Genomic DNA, 16,613 nt, shown 5'->3' on the forward strand with positions numbered 1-16,613 from the left:
TTCAAAAGCTACTCATCACTATCTTTTATGACTAAGGAATGTCCACATCTCCATTTCTCACACATTCCCTGCTAGCTGATAAGACAGGCCTGTGTGAATCCAGGGGAGAGGCATTTTACACTGTTGCTTACAAGGTTATGCTACACATCTTGAGAGGAGAAGGTTTTATTATCCGCCCAGAGGGGGGAAAGGAAGAGGGATGAAAGAGAAGGGGGAAAGGGAGAGGAAGAAAGGCCTGAATAAACCAGCACTTAAAAATATCATTCTTGAGCAGGTGAGCAGCAAGTGACAGCACACTAACACCTGGGAACACGAAATAGTCTTGTGCAGAATTAATATATTCAATGTGAGTTTAACAGGGACTAACAACAATAAAATAAAAAGCAGTTGTCTAGGATTGTCTAGGAATTGAGGATACTTTATTATTGAGCTCAAACATGACCTAGAATCTCCCTTAGATTTTGTATTCAGATTGGCTTTTGTAATTGAATATTTGCAGTGGTTCTTAACCTTTAATGTACTGCTGCACCCCAAGCACCATAATGCATAGGGTCTTATTCAGTCAAAATAAGCACATTGAATCCTACTGACTTCAATGGATCACTTCAGTGAGCGCTTATCTTTTCTGCTGAAATTAAAGAAAAGCGCTTCACTTTTGGCAGGACTCTGTTATGCCATGGTATTTTACCAAGTCATTTGTTTACATTGGTCTCCAGTTCTGTAATTCTAGTCCTAATGCATTGTTTATTGGAAACTAGGGATGCCAACCTCCAGGTGGGACCTGGGGATTCCTCAGAATTACAGCTCATCGTTATACTACAGAGATCAGTTCTCCTGGAGAAATGGATATTTTGGAGGATAGGCTCTATGCCAGGGGTGGGGAACATCCATCCTGAGGGCCATACAGCAGCCTCCCCAGGGCCAGGCAGGGATCACAGGGCCCAGATGTACTGTGCGGCAGTACATCTGGAAAAAGAATGTGATCTTTTTCTTAAGAAGGAAGGAATTAATCCTACTTCTCAAATCTTCCACTTTTTGAATAGGAATTCTGGACAATTGTGCCAGGGTATCCAGCTCAATCCCTAAAAAAAAAAAGTTTTTGAGCCGGACCTTCCATTTTTTCCTGCACCGATGGAACCCCCAGTTCTGCAGCCAGCTCAATGAAGCCAGACAGCAGCTGTGCACAACGCCCAGTCCTTGCAGGACCCACAAAGAGATAGTCATCCAAATAATGAACAACATCCTGAGATCCAGATTTCTCACAAACAGCCCATTCCAAGAATGTGCTGAAACCTCAAAAGCCACACATGAGACAGAACAGCCCATTGGCAAAGCTCTGTCCATGTAAAATTGCCCCCAAAAGGAAAATCCTAAAAGATCAAAATCAGACAGATGGACAGGTAGAAGGCAAAACGCAGACTTAATATCGCATTTAGCCATCTCTGCTTTCTTTTCACAGCATTGTAGAATGCCCATGGTCTGATCAAAGATGGTATACCTAACTGAGCATAAATGCTCAGGAATGCCATCATTAACTGATGCACCCTTGGGGTAGGAAAGGTGGTGAATCAAATGAAATTCACCAGGCATCTTCTTTGGCACCACTCCCAAGGGGGAAACCCTAAGATTAGGCACTGGAGGATTAAGAAATGAGCCCAAAATCCTGCCCTCTGCTAACTCCTTGGCAATCTTATCCTTAACTACATGCTCTAAACCTTTAACAGAACTAAGGTTTCCAGACCAAAATGCAACCCAGGGACCCTGAAAAGGAATTCTAAAACCGAACGTGAAACCATTTAACAAGTAAGCCCTATCAGCCCTTCGCAGGTACCTATACAACCACTGCTCAAGAGGTCCCACCTTTATCAATCAGACTGGGCCCCTTTTCCAGCTTGGTAAGTACTTCCACCTCCACCTTGTCTCTTTTGGCCCTTACATGGCCAGGCTCTGGGGCAGTTACTAAAGGAGTGCGGGCCACCACACATGGGGCATTCATGCTTGAACTGACAAGCTTTCCTGCTGCACACTCCTTGGGAACCAAACTTCTAGCAACGCAAGAGGGGTTGAACAGCCTGCCCTGCAGAACTGTGGGAAGAGGATGATGAAGCAAAAGAAGTAGCCGATGTCCTAGCAACCAAATGACCGTTGTCAGAGTGGTCACCCAAATTTGGTTGCGCCAGGGACATGACCTGAAACCACAACTGCTGGTGGATGCAATCCCACTGAAGGGAAGGGTACAAAGTGGCCCTCATCCTGAATTCTTCATCATATTGAATCCAGGCGGGCCCACTAAACATCGTGTAGCCCTTATAAATGATATCCATATACTGGATGAGCGCAGCCGCCCTCCAAGGCTGGGAGTGTGCAACCACGCCAGCATATATAAAAAACCCAGGCAGCCAATAGGCCCAAGTCCAGTCCACTTTGTGCTTCTTCAATTTCTCTTTTTCTTTGTCATCCAACTCCTCTTTATCTTTCTTCTCCAACTCATGGAAGAGGAGGAAGAAAATGTCAACATACTCACCCTTTAGGATCTTATCCTTTGTTGTAGGCAACAAATGATCGCCTAAAGGTAATGCTATGTTCCCAAAAAGCATGGCAGTAAATGGGACCAACCCATATGCAGCACCGAACTGAGGGGAACAGCCCCATCCCCTTGAAAAGGGGCATGGCATCTCTTGTTGACCAGGGTTCATAGGGGCCAAACTGGCCCGTTGGTCCTGACCAAGCTTGCTGCAGACCCATGTCCATGGAGGGAGAGGTACTTGAAGCCCCAGCAGAAGCACCTGACACTGCCTGAGAAGCAGGGGTCCAAGGACCCCATGGCAAAGCCATGCCCATGTATGACTGTGTAGTGTCCCCAGCCTTACCTCCGGATCCAATTGGCACCAGTGCTGACCCTGTTCTGGCATCCGCTGGAAACAAAGCTGCACCTCCATCTTCACCGCTGGTGCCCTCGACTCTTCCAGTGCCGAGTCGTGCAGACCTGCCCTCAAGGATGGACAACCTAGTTAATATATCAGCCTGCAATGCCACCTTAGAGGTTTTTCCCAAGCTCAAGCCTGACTTCCGTGAGGAAGGAATGCCCACCACCTTTTCCAATGCTGAAAGCCTTTGCAGAACAACTGTATTAACCCCCTCATCGCCCTCCTCATTGGAAGAAGATAAAAGGGGGGTTGGCCTTTTTGGCGGGGCCTTAGGGGCCTTGGGTGCTGGCTGCTTGCCTTTAGGCTTCCCAGACCCTTTTTTCCAGGCATTTTGCAAACCAAGAGAAGAATAAAAACTAATGAAATGCTCGTAAAAAATGGTTGCCCTTGAATTCACTGAAACTGACCTAAAATGGCTGCCACCCTAAAAGGGCTGCCGCTGGGCACCACTTAAAATGGCTGCCTACACCTTCACAAAGAACAGCCCCCAGAAGCTGATACTGGATGACTATATGAAGCTGCCTTATACTGAAACAGACCCTCAAATTGGCCTCCGTTCCACTGCCTCCAAAATGGTCACTGTCCTTATGAAGAAGAAGCAAATATGGCCAACCCAGCCTGAAGCAGCCGAGAAAACAAAATTTTTGCCCCGTACAAAATCCTCCCCCGCTTGGCTAAATTAAAAGGGAAAGGTGCGCAGAAAAACACCACCACCCTGAGAACCCTCAAATCCTTAGTTGAGGGGTGGGGGGAGAAGGGGAAGTAATAATAGGCCATGAAATGGAGCTCCTCTTCTAAAATGCCACCAGTCCAATGCTGAGAAACAGCCAGCTGCGGGGCCTTATCAGAGGCCCGATCACAGCAGCTGAACTTCAGCCAAGCTCCTACAGCCTCTGTCCAGGCTGCTCTTCAGGAGCATGCCTTATCTATGATCTGATCAGGCAGCAGAGGAGCAGGATCCAAGTTTCTGCCAGCCCCTGCCTACTGAGAGGAGGAGCTGTATCCCAGGAGTAAAGAACTGACTCACTCTGGGACCACTGAGAAGGAAGACTTCACGGTAAGTGAAACAAATCTTCCATTCATGATTATTCCCATACCCCTGCCTCTCACACAGCAGACAGGCAGACTTGATACTGCACGAGGAGTGAACAAGGGCATCCACGCACTGGCAGGTCTCCAGCAAAGCCTGCATTTCAAGAATGGCAGCATCACTGGTGGCCCTGTCAGTACTCCCCAGCCCCAGAGCATGTGAAGCATGTGTGTGAGGCAGATGTTGCCCTTGAGGAATGCAGCCTTCACCCTTGCCACATGTTGACACTGGCATCCATGACCATGTTGCCATGGACAATGTTGCTGCTGGCCACCTACTCCTTCAGGCTACTCTATCACAGCAATGATGTTTTGCACCATGTGGTCTGCATCCCCTGCACATGGAGCAGAACAACAGGTGTCAGGACTGTCCCCAACACTCCATGGCCTGAGCCATGCTCCAGCAATCCAGACAGACAGATACACTGGTTGGCACCAGTGGACAGTGGGGGAGAAATAGTTGTGCTGCTGGCTGCTCCAGAGTCTGCTATAAATTGTGCAGTTTGCCTTGTGCTCTAGAGAGCTCACCCTTGATCATCACCACTGCGAAGTGGTGCATGGCAGGAAAGACTTGTCGGCTTATGGTCCTCCACGAGGGAGTGGAGTACCAGAGAGCCAGGTGTTGTAGCAGCTGGTGAAAGACTGCATCCTCCATGAGCGTGCAGCGCTCATTCGTATTGTTATTCTTAGCAATCATCTTGCTGACAAGATGAGTGACTGCTTCCTGGGCCCTCCACATAGACCTTCAGGATGGCCCTGTTGGCATTCCTGTAGGAATGACCTCTTGGAGGATGACCTGTCTTGATGTCTTACCACCCACAACACCCTGAGTGCAGAGAGCTTTTCTTGGAGGGGCCTCCTGCTCTTCCTATGATTCTCCTTGTTGAGAGGGAGTGGGCCTCTTCTTCCTCCCACTGGCCACCACTCTTTCCCCTAATGGCAACATACTGGAATGCACCCTTTGCAGATTGCTGTGGAGGATGGAAGAGGCCAAATGTTGGGGGTATGTGCCTTTCTGGACATGGGAGTGGTGCACCTGGCACTCTGGTACACAGGGGTCACTGAAGAGAGTACAGAAAAAAATCAAAGTGTGGGCTGGAAACGATGCCCCAGGACTGGAGAAGCTGGGAGGAGGGATGGATGCTTTCTGGCACTAGACTGGGAGGGGCCATGGAGAGGTGTACTGGAGGCAGGAGCAGCAACAGAGAGTTGTATGGAAGGGGAGGGTGCTGTCAGAGATTTCTCCAAAGAGTGTTATCAACCACTGATCTTTGGGCAATGCTAACAACTCTTTATCCTTTGTGGAGAGCCCCAGGAACAGATCAGGGAAAGGAGGCTTCAAAACCTCTGGTGATTCTCTGCTAGGAGGAGGCTGGTATGGGGGTGGGTGGAGGACTTCTTCCCCCCACAATAAGTACCCTTTGCACCCGCTTTCATCCTCATGGCACAGAGGGGTTGGTTCAATTATAAATATGGCCAAGGAACCCACTAGCTTGAGCAGAGAGACAAGATGGCTTAGAGCCCTTAGTCTACCCAAGACCACCAAACTCCAGCAGGGGAGAGGCATCACAATAAAAATGTGGGTCCTTCATTAAGGAACCTACCAACCTAAGCCCCTCTGCTTGGTGTGAGCAGAGAGACAGGATGGTTTAGAGTCAGAGCTCTGAGTCTATCTATCACCAAAACCCCAGTAGAGGAGAGGAGTTCCCAATCATGAGGGAATGTGCTCTGCTAGTTTTCTCTTAAGAAGTTCCCTGCCCCTCTCTGTAACTGTGAAAAGCCAAGAGAAAAGAGGCTGCAGAGCTGAGCATATATTCTGATCCCATAGAGTAGAATGGAATTTCTGTTATTAGCAGCCAGCAGTGCCTGCTAAGCTTTGGAGAGCTGCTATTAGTGTTTCTAAGGCTGGAGAATTTCAGAAACACACACCCCTGTTGCCTTGGAGTTCTGTAAACAATTTAATTGAGCAGAGACAGTCTGTCTGAAAAATGTATCAGTTTACAAACTGCCACAAACTGTCACAAACAGCACCAAAGTTCGTAAAACATTTATGCCCAGTGCTCTTCCATGAACATTGCTTTGTGAACCACTAAACGGTCAAAAGTCTTGATAAACTTTAGTTTGTGAGCCGGTTTGTGCCCATCCCTGATTTTAAACCCAACTCTCCCCATTCCCAGACTGACATTCTAATCACTATGCCCTGCTAGCTCGTCATTGTAAGAGAAATATAATCCAATAATGGATTAATTATCACATTGTCTCCATTTGACGTTCAGTTTTTGGGTTTCATTTTGTTGCTATAGCTGACATGTGTAACCATCCATAACTATAAGCATTATTTAGCGTTCCCTTTGATGGGACATCTTGTGATTATGAGCACAGCCAGTTTGTGGGGGAACGAAGTCCATCTCTTGTTGTGGTGGTCTTCTTCAGTTCCAGTCACTGCATGCTGTATAGCACATATCTATGGCTCATTTACTAATCTTCTCATCTGACAGTTGTATTTTGAAAAGGATTTGCTGGGGATCCTGGTTGACGCATGCAGTACTGGTAACATAGTGTGATGAGTGTGCTTGTCACGGTGCACTGCAGCTGGTGCCACACCTCAAACACAAGACTGAAGGCTGCTCCTGCTCGGTCCACAATAGCAAGGTCTGTCTGCTTCTTTTGTGTGAATTCTGTTTGTGCAATGCCAGCCACGTAATGTGAGCGGAGCTTGATTAGAGGATTTTAAACTAAGGAAAAATGGGTGTTGCTCTTCTTGGCTTCTGAAACATGCAAGGATGCATAAAGCTATTGACATTACAGTAGGCTTTTCAAAAGACTTCGGGGGCATTGGTAACCAACTGCCACACAATCTTCATATTTGCAATGTCGTTTGTGCTGATGATTGCTCAGGATTTATATGGTTTCAAGACTCAGGATGGATTGGCACCAGTGTTCCCTCTAAGCTGAGTTAGTGTGAGCTAGCTCACAGTTTTTTAGCCTCCAGTTCACACATTTTTGGCTTAGCTCAGGTAAAATGGCCCCAGAGCAAACTAATTTATGCAGTAGCTCACAAAGTAAAAATTTTTGCTTACAGGACTCCACAGCTTAAAGGGAACACTGACGGCCACAGCCTTCTTTCAAAGCACTCACCTGAGGCATTCTTTTTGAGCTGGTTTCAGAGAGTAGCTATGTTTGTTTACTGTAGATTGAGTGGACCATTGGTCAGTTTTTTGGAGAGTGGTGAGATACTGCAGGTAGACACTGTCTTGGGACTATAGTTTGGTCTTCTTTGCTGAATGCTTAGCTGGGCCATTTTTGGGCTGATAACGTTGTGCAAGGGAGGCCATGCAAGGATCAGGGATTCCAGTCATAGGGGGACGGGGGAGGTATGGCAGTGAGATTAGGTTTAAAAAGAGTGGAAGAGGCCAGAGAAATGGGAATGCTCAGACTTCTTCCCACCTACATTCCATCCCTAGAATTGTCAGTCACAGGGCTAGGAATGTTTACCCGTCTCCAGCACTGGTGTTCTTTAATGCCAGGACTATCAACAATAAGACCTCTGTTTGCAAGACTATCTTGTAGAGCAAGATATAGACCTGGCATGTGTGACCAAAACCTGGGTGTGGGAGGGCTAAACTGTCACCCTGAACCAGCTTGCCCTGCCCAGATACTGAGCCCTACACCAGTCATGGACAACTGGGTGGGGAGGTGTTGCATTGCACATCCAAGAATTTTTTTTCCTTTAGGGAACTCACTGCCTCCCAAAAAAAACTGGCATTGAATGTGTTGGGTAGGCATGGGAGGCTGAGGAGAGTGTGGCGATCTGATTGGTGTACTGGCTGCCTAATGCACCAACAGGTACCCTGCCTGCCCTACTAGATGCTGTATCTGCCTGGGCATTGAACTATCCAAGGCTGCTGGTCCTGGGGGATTTCAGTGTCCATGCTGATGATGCAGCATCTTCTCAGGCCCAGGATCTAGTGTCGTCCATTGAGGCACTGGAACTCTCCCAGTTTGTATTGGCCCCCACACATCAAGCAGGTCACTCTCAATTTGATTTTTGGAGTGGGGATAAATGTGGATCTGGTGGCTGCATATGCAGTCCCATGGCCAAACCACTTTGCCCTGAAGATCCACCTGGGCATGCAAAATCCTCGCTATTTAGGCGGTGACCGTATTTATGTTCACCTGTGGAGCCAAATGGACCCTGAGCAGCTTCAGGCAGTTCTGCAGGATCCAATGCCCTCAGGTGGGTTGTTAGATTGCTGGTGGAGAACTGACATTTGTGGCTCTCTGCAGCCATCAATGACATTGCCCCCCCCCCCCCCCGCAGTGCCCTCTCCATTATCATATCAAAGCGGCCCCATGGTATACTCTGGAGCTATGTGGAGGATGAAGTGACAGCTGAGATGGCTAGAGTGAGTGTGGTGGTGTACTCATGACAGAGAGGCAAGAGTTTCTTACAGAACATTTTTGAAGGTCTATGAGATGGCAGTGAAGGAGTTCTATGCAGCCTCCATTGCATCTGCAAAGTTGCTCCCAGCCCAATCATTTTGAACAACTCAGACTTTAACTACACTGCTATCCAGCAAGCAAAATGGTAGGGAATTGGATATTGGCTGAGTGTTTTTGTGACCTATTTAGCAGATAAAGTCTGTTTGCCAGGACCTCCCAGCCATGGTTGCTACAGTAAGGGAAATGGGAGCCCCTTGTTCATCTTCAAGTCCAATTTTGGACCACTTCAGCAGACTCTCTTGGGAAGATGTTGACAGGATCCTGTCAGCTGTGAAGCCAATCACTTGCCTCCTTGACCCATGTTCATTCTGGCTGATTAAAGCTTGTGGGGATGGCATTCAGGATCCCCTAGGAGAAATTGTCATTTTGTCCCTTTATTTGGGGACTTTCCCAGATGGGTTGACGGAGGCAGTGATTCATCTGCTTTTTTAAAAAACAACAACATTGGATCCTGCAGTCCTGGCCAACTACCACCCAGTTTCAAATCTTCTGCTCCTGGGTAAGGTAGTTGAGAAGGCAGTGGCTGAACAGCTGCAGGCTTCCCTGGAGGATGCACCTGTCCTTAATCCATTCCAGTCCGGTTTCTGACCTGACCATGGGACAGAGACTGAATTGGTCACCCTCACGGATGACCTCTGGAAGCACCTGGATTGAGGCAGGTCAGCGCTGCTACTGTTTTTAGACCTTACAACAGTGTTTAACATGGTTAACTATGATCTTATGACCCACTGCCTCACCAACATAGGAGTTCAGGGGGTTGCCTTACAGTGGTTCTCCTCCTTTCTCCATGGTCAGGGACAGAGGGTGGTGCTTGGTGAGCAGGTGTCTTTGCAACACCCACTTGCATGTGGTGTGCCCCAGGTGGCAATTCTCTCATCAATGATGGTTAACATGCCCCCTCTCCCAGCTACCCTGGGGGTTTGGGCTGGGTTGTCAGAAGTGTTCCTTCTAAAGTAAGTTAATGTGAGCTAGCTCACAGTTTTTTAGCCTCCAGCTCACACATTTTTATCTTAGCTCAGGAAAAATGGCCCCAGAGCAAGCAAATTTAGGCAGTAGCTCACAACTTTAATGCCATTAGCTCACAAAATAGAATTTTTGCTCACAAGACTTCATGGCTTAGAGGGAGTATTGGTTGTAACCAGTATGCGATGGCACCCAACTCTATCTGTTGATGGATGGCCACCCAAACTCCACCCTGGATTATCTGGCTGAGGCATCAGAGGGCTGTGGCTAGGTGACTGTGGTACAGCTGGCTGAAACTTAATCCAACAAAGATGCTTCACTTTCTATAGAGGCCAAGGTCACCACAGTTGCCAGGTCAGCCTTTTATTATCTTTGGCAGATCAGGCAGCTGGTACCCTACCTCTCCACTCAGGAACTAGCTATAGTGACCCATGCAGTGGTCACTTCCAGGCTACATAACTGTAACTTGCTCTATGCAGGCTTGCCTTTGGGGCCAATCTTGAAACTCCAACTGGTGCAAAATGCGGTGGCTCACCTACTGACAGCATCACCTGTGTGGGCATGCATTCGGCCAGCACTACATCATTAGCACTGGTTACTTACCAAGTACTCGATTTGCTTCAAGGTTTTGGTACTGACCTTCTAAGACTGCACAGCATGGGACCAACATATCTGAAGGACTGCCTTTCCCCATATGTGCCTGAAGGGTTCAACACTCAGGGCGTTTTCCCACAGAGCTTACCTCGGAGCGACGTCCCTCTTCACCGCGCAGCGTCTGCATGGATTTCCCACCAACTGCTCCGCATAACCAGAAAGTGCCGGACCTTTTGCGTCGCAGATGTAAACCGCTAAAAAACCAGTTTACATTAGCAACGCAAAAGCCGCGGCTCTTCCTGGTTATGTGGAGCAGTTGGTGGGAAATCCGCGCAGACGCTGCACGGTGAAGAGGGACGTCGCTCCGAGGTAAGCTCTGTGGGAAAACGCCCTCAGTAAATCAACATCTGCTGGTTATCCCCAGCCCAAGAGAATCTGCCTAATGTCAACTAGCTCCAGGGCTTTTTCTGCCCTGCCCCCAGCTTGGTGGAACATGCTTCTGTGAGAGATCAGGGCCCTGCCAGATCTGTTACTGTTTCCCAGGGCCTGCAAAACAGGACTTTTCCACCAGGCATTCAAATGAGGCAGTGGGCAAACAATTTAAATTAAATTGGCTTCCCTTGCTGAAGTATTCCATCTTTCGACACCCACCTAAAGCTTGCTGACATCTTTTTGATTCATTGGTTCCAGCTGGAAACAGTATTAATGACAATCAATCTTGTCTCCTGTTCTATTAGGAGGTTTTAACTGTTTTACCATTATGTTTTATAGATTTAATTGGTTGATTTCATTGTAATGTGCCCTGAGCCTGTTCATAGGGTAAGGTGGAATATAAATCTGCTAAACAAATTTTAAAAGGCAAATAAATAAAAGTAGATTCAAGTCTGGTTAGTACCTTAGAGGCCAACAAGATTTTCAGGGTGTAAGCTTTTGAGAATTAAAGCCTCCTTCATCAGATACAAGGTGGAATGGAGATCTCTGAGCAGTGAGTCCTTATATCTCCTTTTGAGCTGTTGCACTCAGTGTAGGTAGAATTCAGCCATATTACTTCAATAAACATGGGTCTTCACCACAAGACTACAAGAAAAACCTGGATACTATTGGGGAGTAGTAACTCTGTATTACCCACTGTGGCTGCACGATAGCCAGAGTAACCCAACTCTACAGACAAGCAGCTGATGGGGGAAAACTGGAATAGGCCAACAGTCATCAAGCCCATTAGAACTTCTGAATACCCTAAACTGGAGGGCAGCGCGCTCGTAAGCCTTTTGTGTGCTGGGTGCCAGAGCTAAGAAAATTGCCCTACTGGCTTCTGCCTGCCAAGCTGCCACAGGTCTTGAGGCATCCAGAACGGCTGCGGATCTGCCTCCGGGGCCAATTGCCGAAAGCGGTCCATCTGTCGGCGAGACAGAGCGTCCGCCACCCCATTATTAACACCCGGCACATGTTTGGCTAAGAACAAAATGTTTAATCGGAGGCAATGCAGTGTGAAAACCCTGACCAGGTTCATCACCGGAATAGACTTAGATGACAAGGAGCTGATGACCGGAACAACTGCCAAGTTGTCGCACCAAAAATGCAGCACTTGGTTAGCCAACTGCTCCCCCAAATCCAAACAACTACCAAAATTGGAAACAATTCCAAAAACGTCAAGTTCCTGCAAATGCCACTGGACAACCAATCCTCCGGCCATTGCTCCGCACACTAGTGACCCCTGAACAAAACCCCAAAACCAATGGAACCAGCGGCATTGGAGGTCTGCTTCGACTATCATATCTTCACGCCAAAAGGAAACTCCGTTAAGGGACTCGAGAAAGTTCTCCCAAACCTCCAAGTCACAGCGCATATTGGCGGTCATGCGAACTCTGTGATGAGGCAAACGCAAGGACCCCATGGCATCACATAGGCACCGCAAAAAGGCCCTGCCCAGGGCAACAACTCTGCAGGCAAAATTCAAACGCCCCACTAATTGCTGCAACTCCAAAAGTGAAACCTTGCATTTGCACTTTAATACTGCCAACAATTCCCTGAGCCGCTGCACCTTCTCAGCAGGCAAACGCGAAGACTGGAACTGTTACGATGATATTGTGAGGACATGTCAAGTTTCACTTCTGTTTTCATTACAATCAGATTGAATCTGGGAAGGGCTGTGTCTCACTGGATGAGCCTGTGCTTTGCCATACCATACCAAACCTTTAATGGCATAATAGATTCAGGTAAAAATACACAGAATATAAAAATTTAAACATTGGAGATAAAATCAAAATGAAACCGAGCTTACATATGCATTCAAACATGGTCAGAATTAAATTTAAGGATGTCAGCCAGAAATTTTGCCACAGCCTCACTAACCACCCCCTCAGTATCACTCAATAAATAATAACAGGGTGGTAGAATAGACAAATCTGGGGAAAAAGAAAGCTTGCCAAATAAATCTTTGCGGAGGTTATGGTAAAAAGAACAATCAAGCAATATATGCTGGATTGAGTCAAGAGTATTCGCTCCACAGGGGCAAAGTCTGTCGGCTAAAGGGACTCGCTGATATCTCCCTTGTAAAACTTTGGAGGGAAATGCATTTAGTCTAGCCAACATAAATGCCCTGCGATGACTTGGAGTGGTTAAGTCTGATAGATAATTGGGCATTTTGCCACAGAAAGCATAGAGACCTAAGGAAGCTGGAGAGCAAATATAAGGGTCAGTTGGCCGTAATTTCGTTTCCTCTGATTCCCACAGTCTCAATGTAATACATCTGAAGATATATGACTCATCAGAGGTAGAAAAATCATCTACCTCTAACCCCAATTGATTGAGTTTGGACAGAAGCACTGCTGTCCAGGATGAAATATATGGGTCTCTTTTCATACAATCAAGAAGGCTGTTGGGATCTGTTCTAAAGTGAATTTTGAGCCAGAATTTAAACACTGCAATCCAGGCTTTTGTCTCCACCAAAGACTGACCCACTTCAGAGCAGAGAGCATAGTAGGACACACATTTTGGCAAACCAAGAATTTGTCTAAAGAATGAGGCTTGAATGCCCTCTACTTTCCTGGTAAAAGCTGAGATCCATATAGGGATACCATAGAGAGTTTGGGCAAGCGTTTTGGCTTTGAACACTTTAATAGCTGCTGGAACTAATTGGTTGCCCCTTGCAAAGAAAAACTGTTTAATTTGAGCAGCTGAACATTTAGCCAAGTTGACAGTGTTGTTACGATGTGAAACCCAGCTTAACGCGATTAAAAGTGATCCCCAAGTATTTAAAAATTTTTGTTTGCTCAATTGTTGAGTTGCCAATAAACCATCTCTGTGGGCGCCAGCAATTTGAAAAGACAACTACTTTAGATTTGGCATAGTTGATAGAAAGTGAATTACAATTACAGTAGTCATAAAAGGCATTCAAATACCTTTGCAGGCCCACTCTTGTACAAGAGAGGATGGTAGTGTCATCGGCATAAAGTAATAAGGGGACCGCTCGGCCTGCAAGTTTAGGCGGATGACCATTAATAGGGTTCAAAAATTGTCAGTTAAAAATAAATTAAAAAGATACGGGGCCAGCACGCAACCTTGTTTAACCCCCTTTAGCACTGGGATTTTACTAGTCAAGTCACCGCTAGAAGAAAATTTCACTTGTCAAAAGGTATTAGAATGAAGTTTCCTCAAGAGAAACAGCAGACGGGGGTCCATTCCCAGGTAACCTAGCTTGATCCATAGTTGGGCTCTATCTATTGAATCAAAAGCACCCTTCAAATCGATGAAGGCAGTGTATAATTTTTTTGACCCGGTATGCATATATTTTTCAGCAAGGAAGGCCAGAGTGCAGCAGTGATCCATAGCAGATTTGCCTTTGGAGAAGCCAATCTGTTCAGGACCTATGATGTTGACTAGGCGCATCCAGTCAGTTAATCGGAGTTCTAAATGTTTTGCATACAATTTGCCCACTATAGATAATAAACTAATGGGGCGGAAATTTTCTGGTAACTCCAACCCCCCCCCCCCCTTTTTGTATATTGGGATAATTATAGAATCAAGCCAAGAGTCAGGGATGGAGCCATGCAGATGGATAAAAGAGAACAATTTTGCAAGGGGCAGCCTGTGCTTTGCATGCAGGACTCAGGTTCAATCCCCAGCATCTCCAGGTTAAAAAAAGGACAAGACAGTAGGTGAAATGAAAGACCTGTACCTGAGACCCAGAACAGCCACTGGTAGTCTGAGGAGCAATCTGACTCTGTATAAGGCATCTTTGTATGTGTGTTCATGCATATTTTCTATGCACAGAAAATGGTAGATTTTCCAGTGCAGGCATTTTTTTTAACCAAGTGGGATCAAAATATTAGGGAACCCAGTCTATCCTTTTTTCTAAAGACCCAAGTTTCAAATGAATTAGACAAAGGGGTTCAGTTTTACAGCCTCCTGAATAAGCCCCCCCCTTCCATCTTCTCTGCATAGTGGGAAAAGGAAGAAAAAAATCCAATTGTTTTGAATGCAATTATACTGAGCGATGTCCAGTGCTGCTAAAAGTGCCAGCTTTTAATCACTGGATGAACTTTAGGATTACAGTTACATTAATTCATTTGGCTATAACAAACTTGTTCTGAATGACTGCTAATATTACAGAGATCCATTCTATAACATACTTATTCTGCATATTCAAGTATTGGGTTGAAAATCTTGGTTCTGTTGTCCCTGAGTTCTTTCTTACCAAATGGTTGTTCAGTACTAAAGGTCATACTGGGATTATATCCTGTCTGGAACACTGCTCTTGTATCAAAGTTTGACATATTAATTTAATAAAACTCACATCATAAAATGTTCCCCATTAAGGCAATTCTTTTTGTTATGTGACTCAGTTTCAAACAGACCTATCAACTGTGCACACATTGCCCTCTAGTGTGGGCTCAGCACATTGCAGAAGCCTATAAGAAGGATGTTCTGCTGTCTGAAGAAAGATTTTTGTGTGTGTGTGGTGCAGTTTTGATACAGCTGAGAACAATCTGTATAGTTTAAAACTTTTTAAACTCACAATTGTATGTAATTTCATTCCTGCTTTACATCATTGTTGGTTTCACCTGGAGACTTGGCTTGTGTCTTTAAGAATTCAAATGGTACGTAGAAGTTGTTTGTTTGCAATCAAATCGCAGCCGACTTATGGTGATCCCATAGGATTTTCAGGGCAAGAGATGAAAGACAAGTGGTTTGCTATTGCCTGCCTCTGCATAGCAACCCTGGATTTCCTTGGTGGTCTCCTTTTCAAATAGTGATCAGGGTTGACACTGCTTAGCACCTGAGATCTTGTGAGATCAGGCTAGCTAGCCTGTGCTTTCCAGTCAGAGCAAGTATTTAGAATACCTCTTAACTTTTAGGACAAAAAAATCAAGTCCCATCTGTTCATCCAGGCAGCTGTTGTTTGGGTGGAATTCTCTGTTTTTATTTAATGGATTTCACTTCTGTAGTTTGCTTCTCTTACAATAGTTTGAATGTATAGTTTATGTTATGAAAGGGTGCTTTAAACTTGGAAAAATGTTTAAATTAATAAAAAGTAACAGTGGTTTATCCCATTACTTCCTTCTGACTTGCCTTCTGTAGCAAATGAAATTCTAGTTGTGTCCCTACAGACAGGGCAAAGGGCCCATTGAAACAGCATTGTGTGGGGCACCAGGGCTGTATGTTGCTCCTGAACATTTGAACTCTTACTGACTACAAAGATAGGACCTAAACAATGAATTTAAAGACGTTCCAGACTTGTTTCCTTTTTCCACCGGCTTATAGTGCTATATAGTGAAATTGCACTTATAACCCTGACAACAACCTGTAAATTGGTTGAAATACAGCAGATTATTATATTCAGCAACACCAGTGAGTAAAGCTATCTATACCATTGCCCCAGGGAGTATGGACATGTAAACTGTTTATTTTGGTGGTTTTGTGAATGTGTGTTTGTGCGTGAGAGAATTCATTTTCATTTTAGTGGAAGTGCAGTTATTGTGGAACCATTTGAATGCAAGAAAGAGGAAGAGGAAATGAATACTGTATTCAGGGGAACTGCACTGCTGCATTTTTATTTATTTATTTTTAGTGAATGGGAAAGTCTCCCATCTCTACCCCCAAAGTCTCCTGGCTCCACCCCCAAAGTCCCCAGATATTTCCTGAGTTGGACCTGGTAACTGTATCTGGTCTGATATGATCCTCTCTTCAAGTCTCCTTACTGTTGTTTTCTGTATCAAACTCAAGACTAATAGTGCCATCTTAATCAGAGTAACACTCTTCTAAATCCATTGAAGTTTGTGGGCTTAGAAGGGCTAATTCTATTTAGGATTGCATTAAAACATTCACAGTGTTTTGGGTTACACAGGCAGTAGAATGAGGCTGCAGAATCTTGAGGTGATAAAATGGGCCATACCAGACAGCAGGTGGGGTCACTCACAGTTTTTAATCTCCCCCTCCTCCCGGGAAAAAGGTTCTAGTTTAGCTCTGTTTCTGCTGTGTGAATTGGTAAAAACCAGTTGGAATGCGCACTGAAAATGCATTGTGAGTGTGATCTCA

The sequence above is a fragment of the Heteronotia binoei genome, chromosome 21 (genome assembly GCF_032191835.1).
Source record: "Heteronotia binoei isolate CCM8104 ecotype False Entrance Well chromosome 21, APGP_CSIRO_Hbin_v1, whole genome shotgun sequence".
Classification (NCBI taxonomy): Eukaryota; Metazoa; Chordata; class Lepidosauria; order Squamata; family Gekkonidae; genus Heteronotia; species Heteronotia binoei.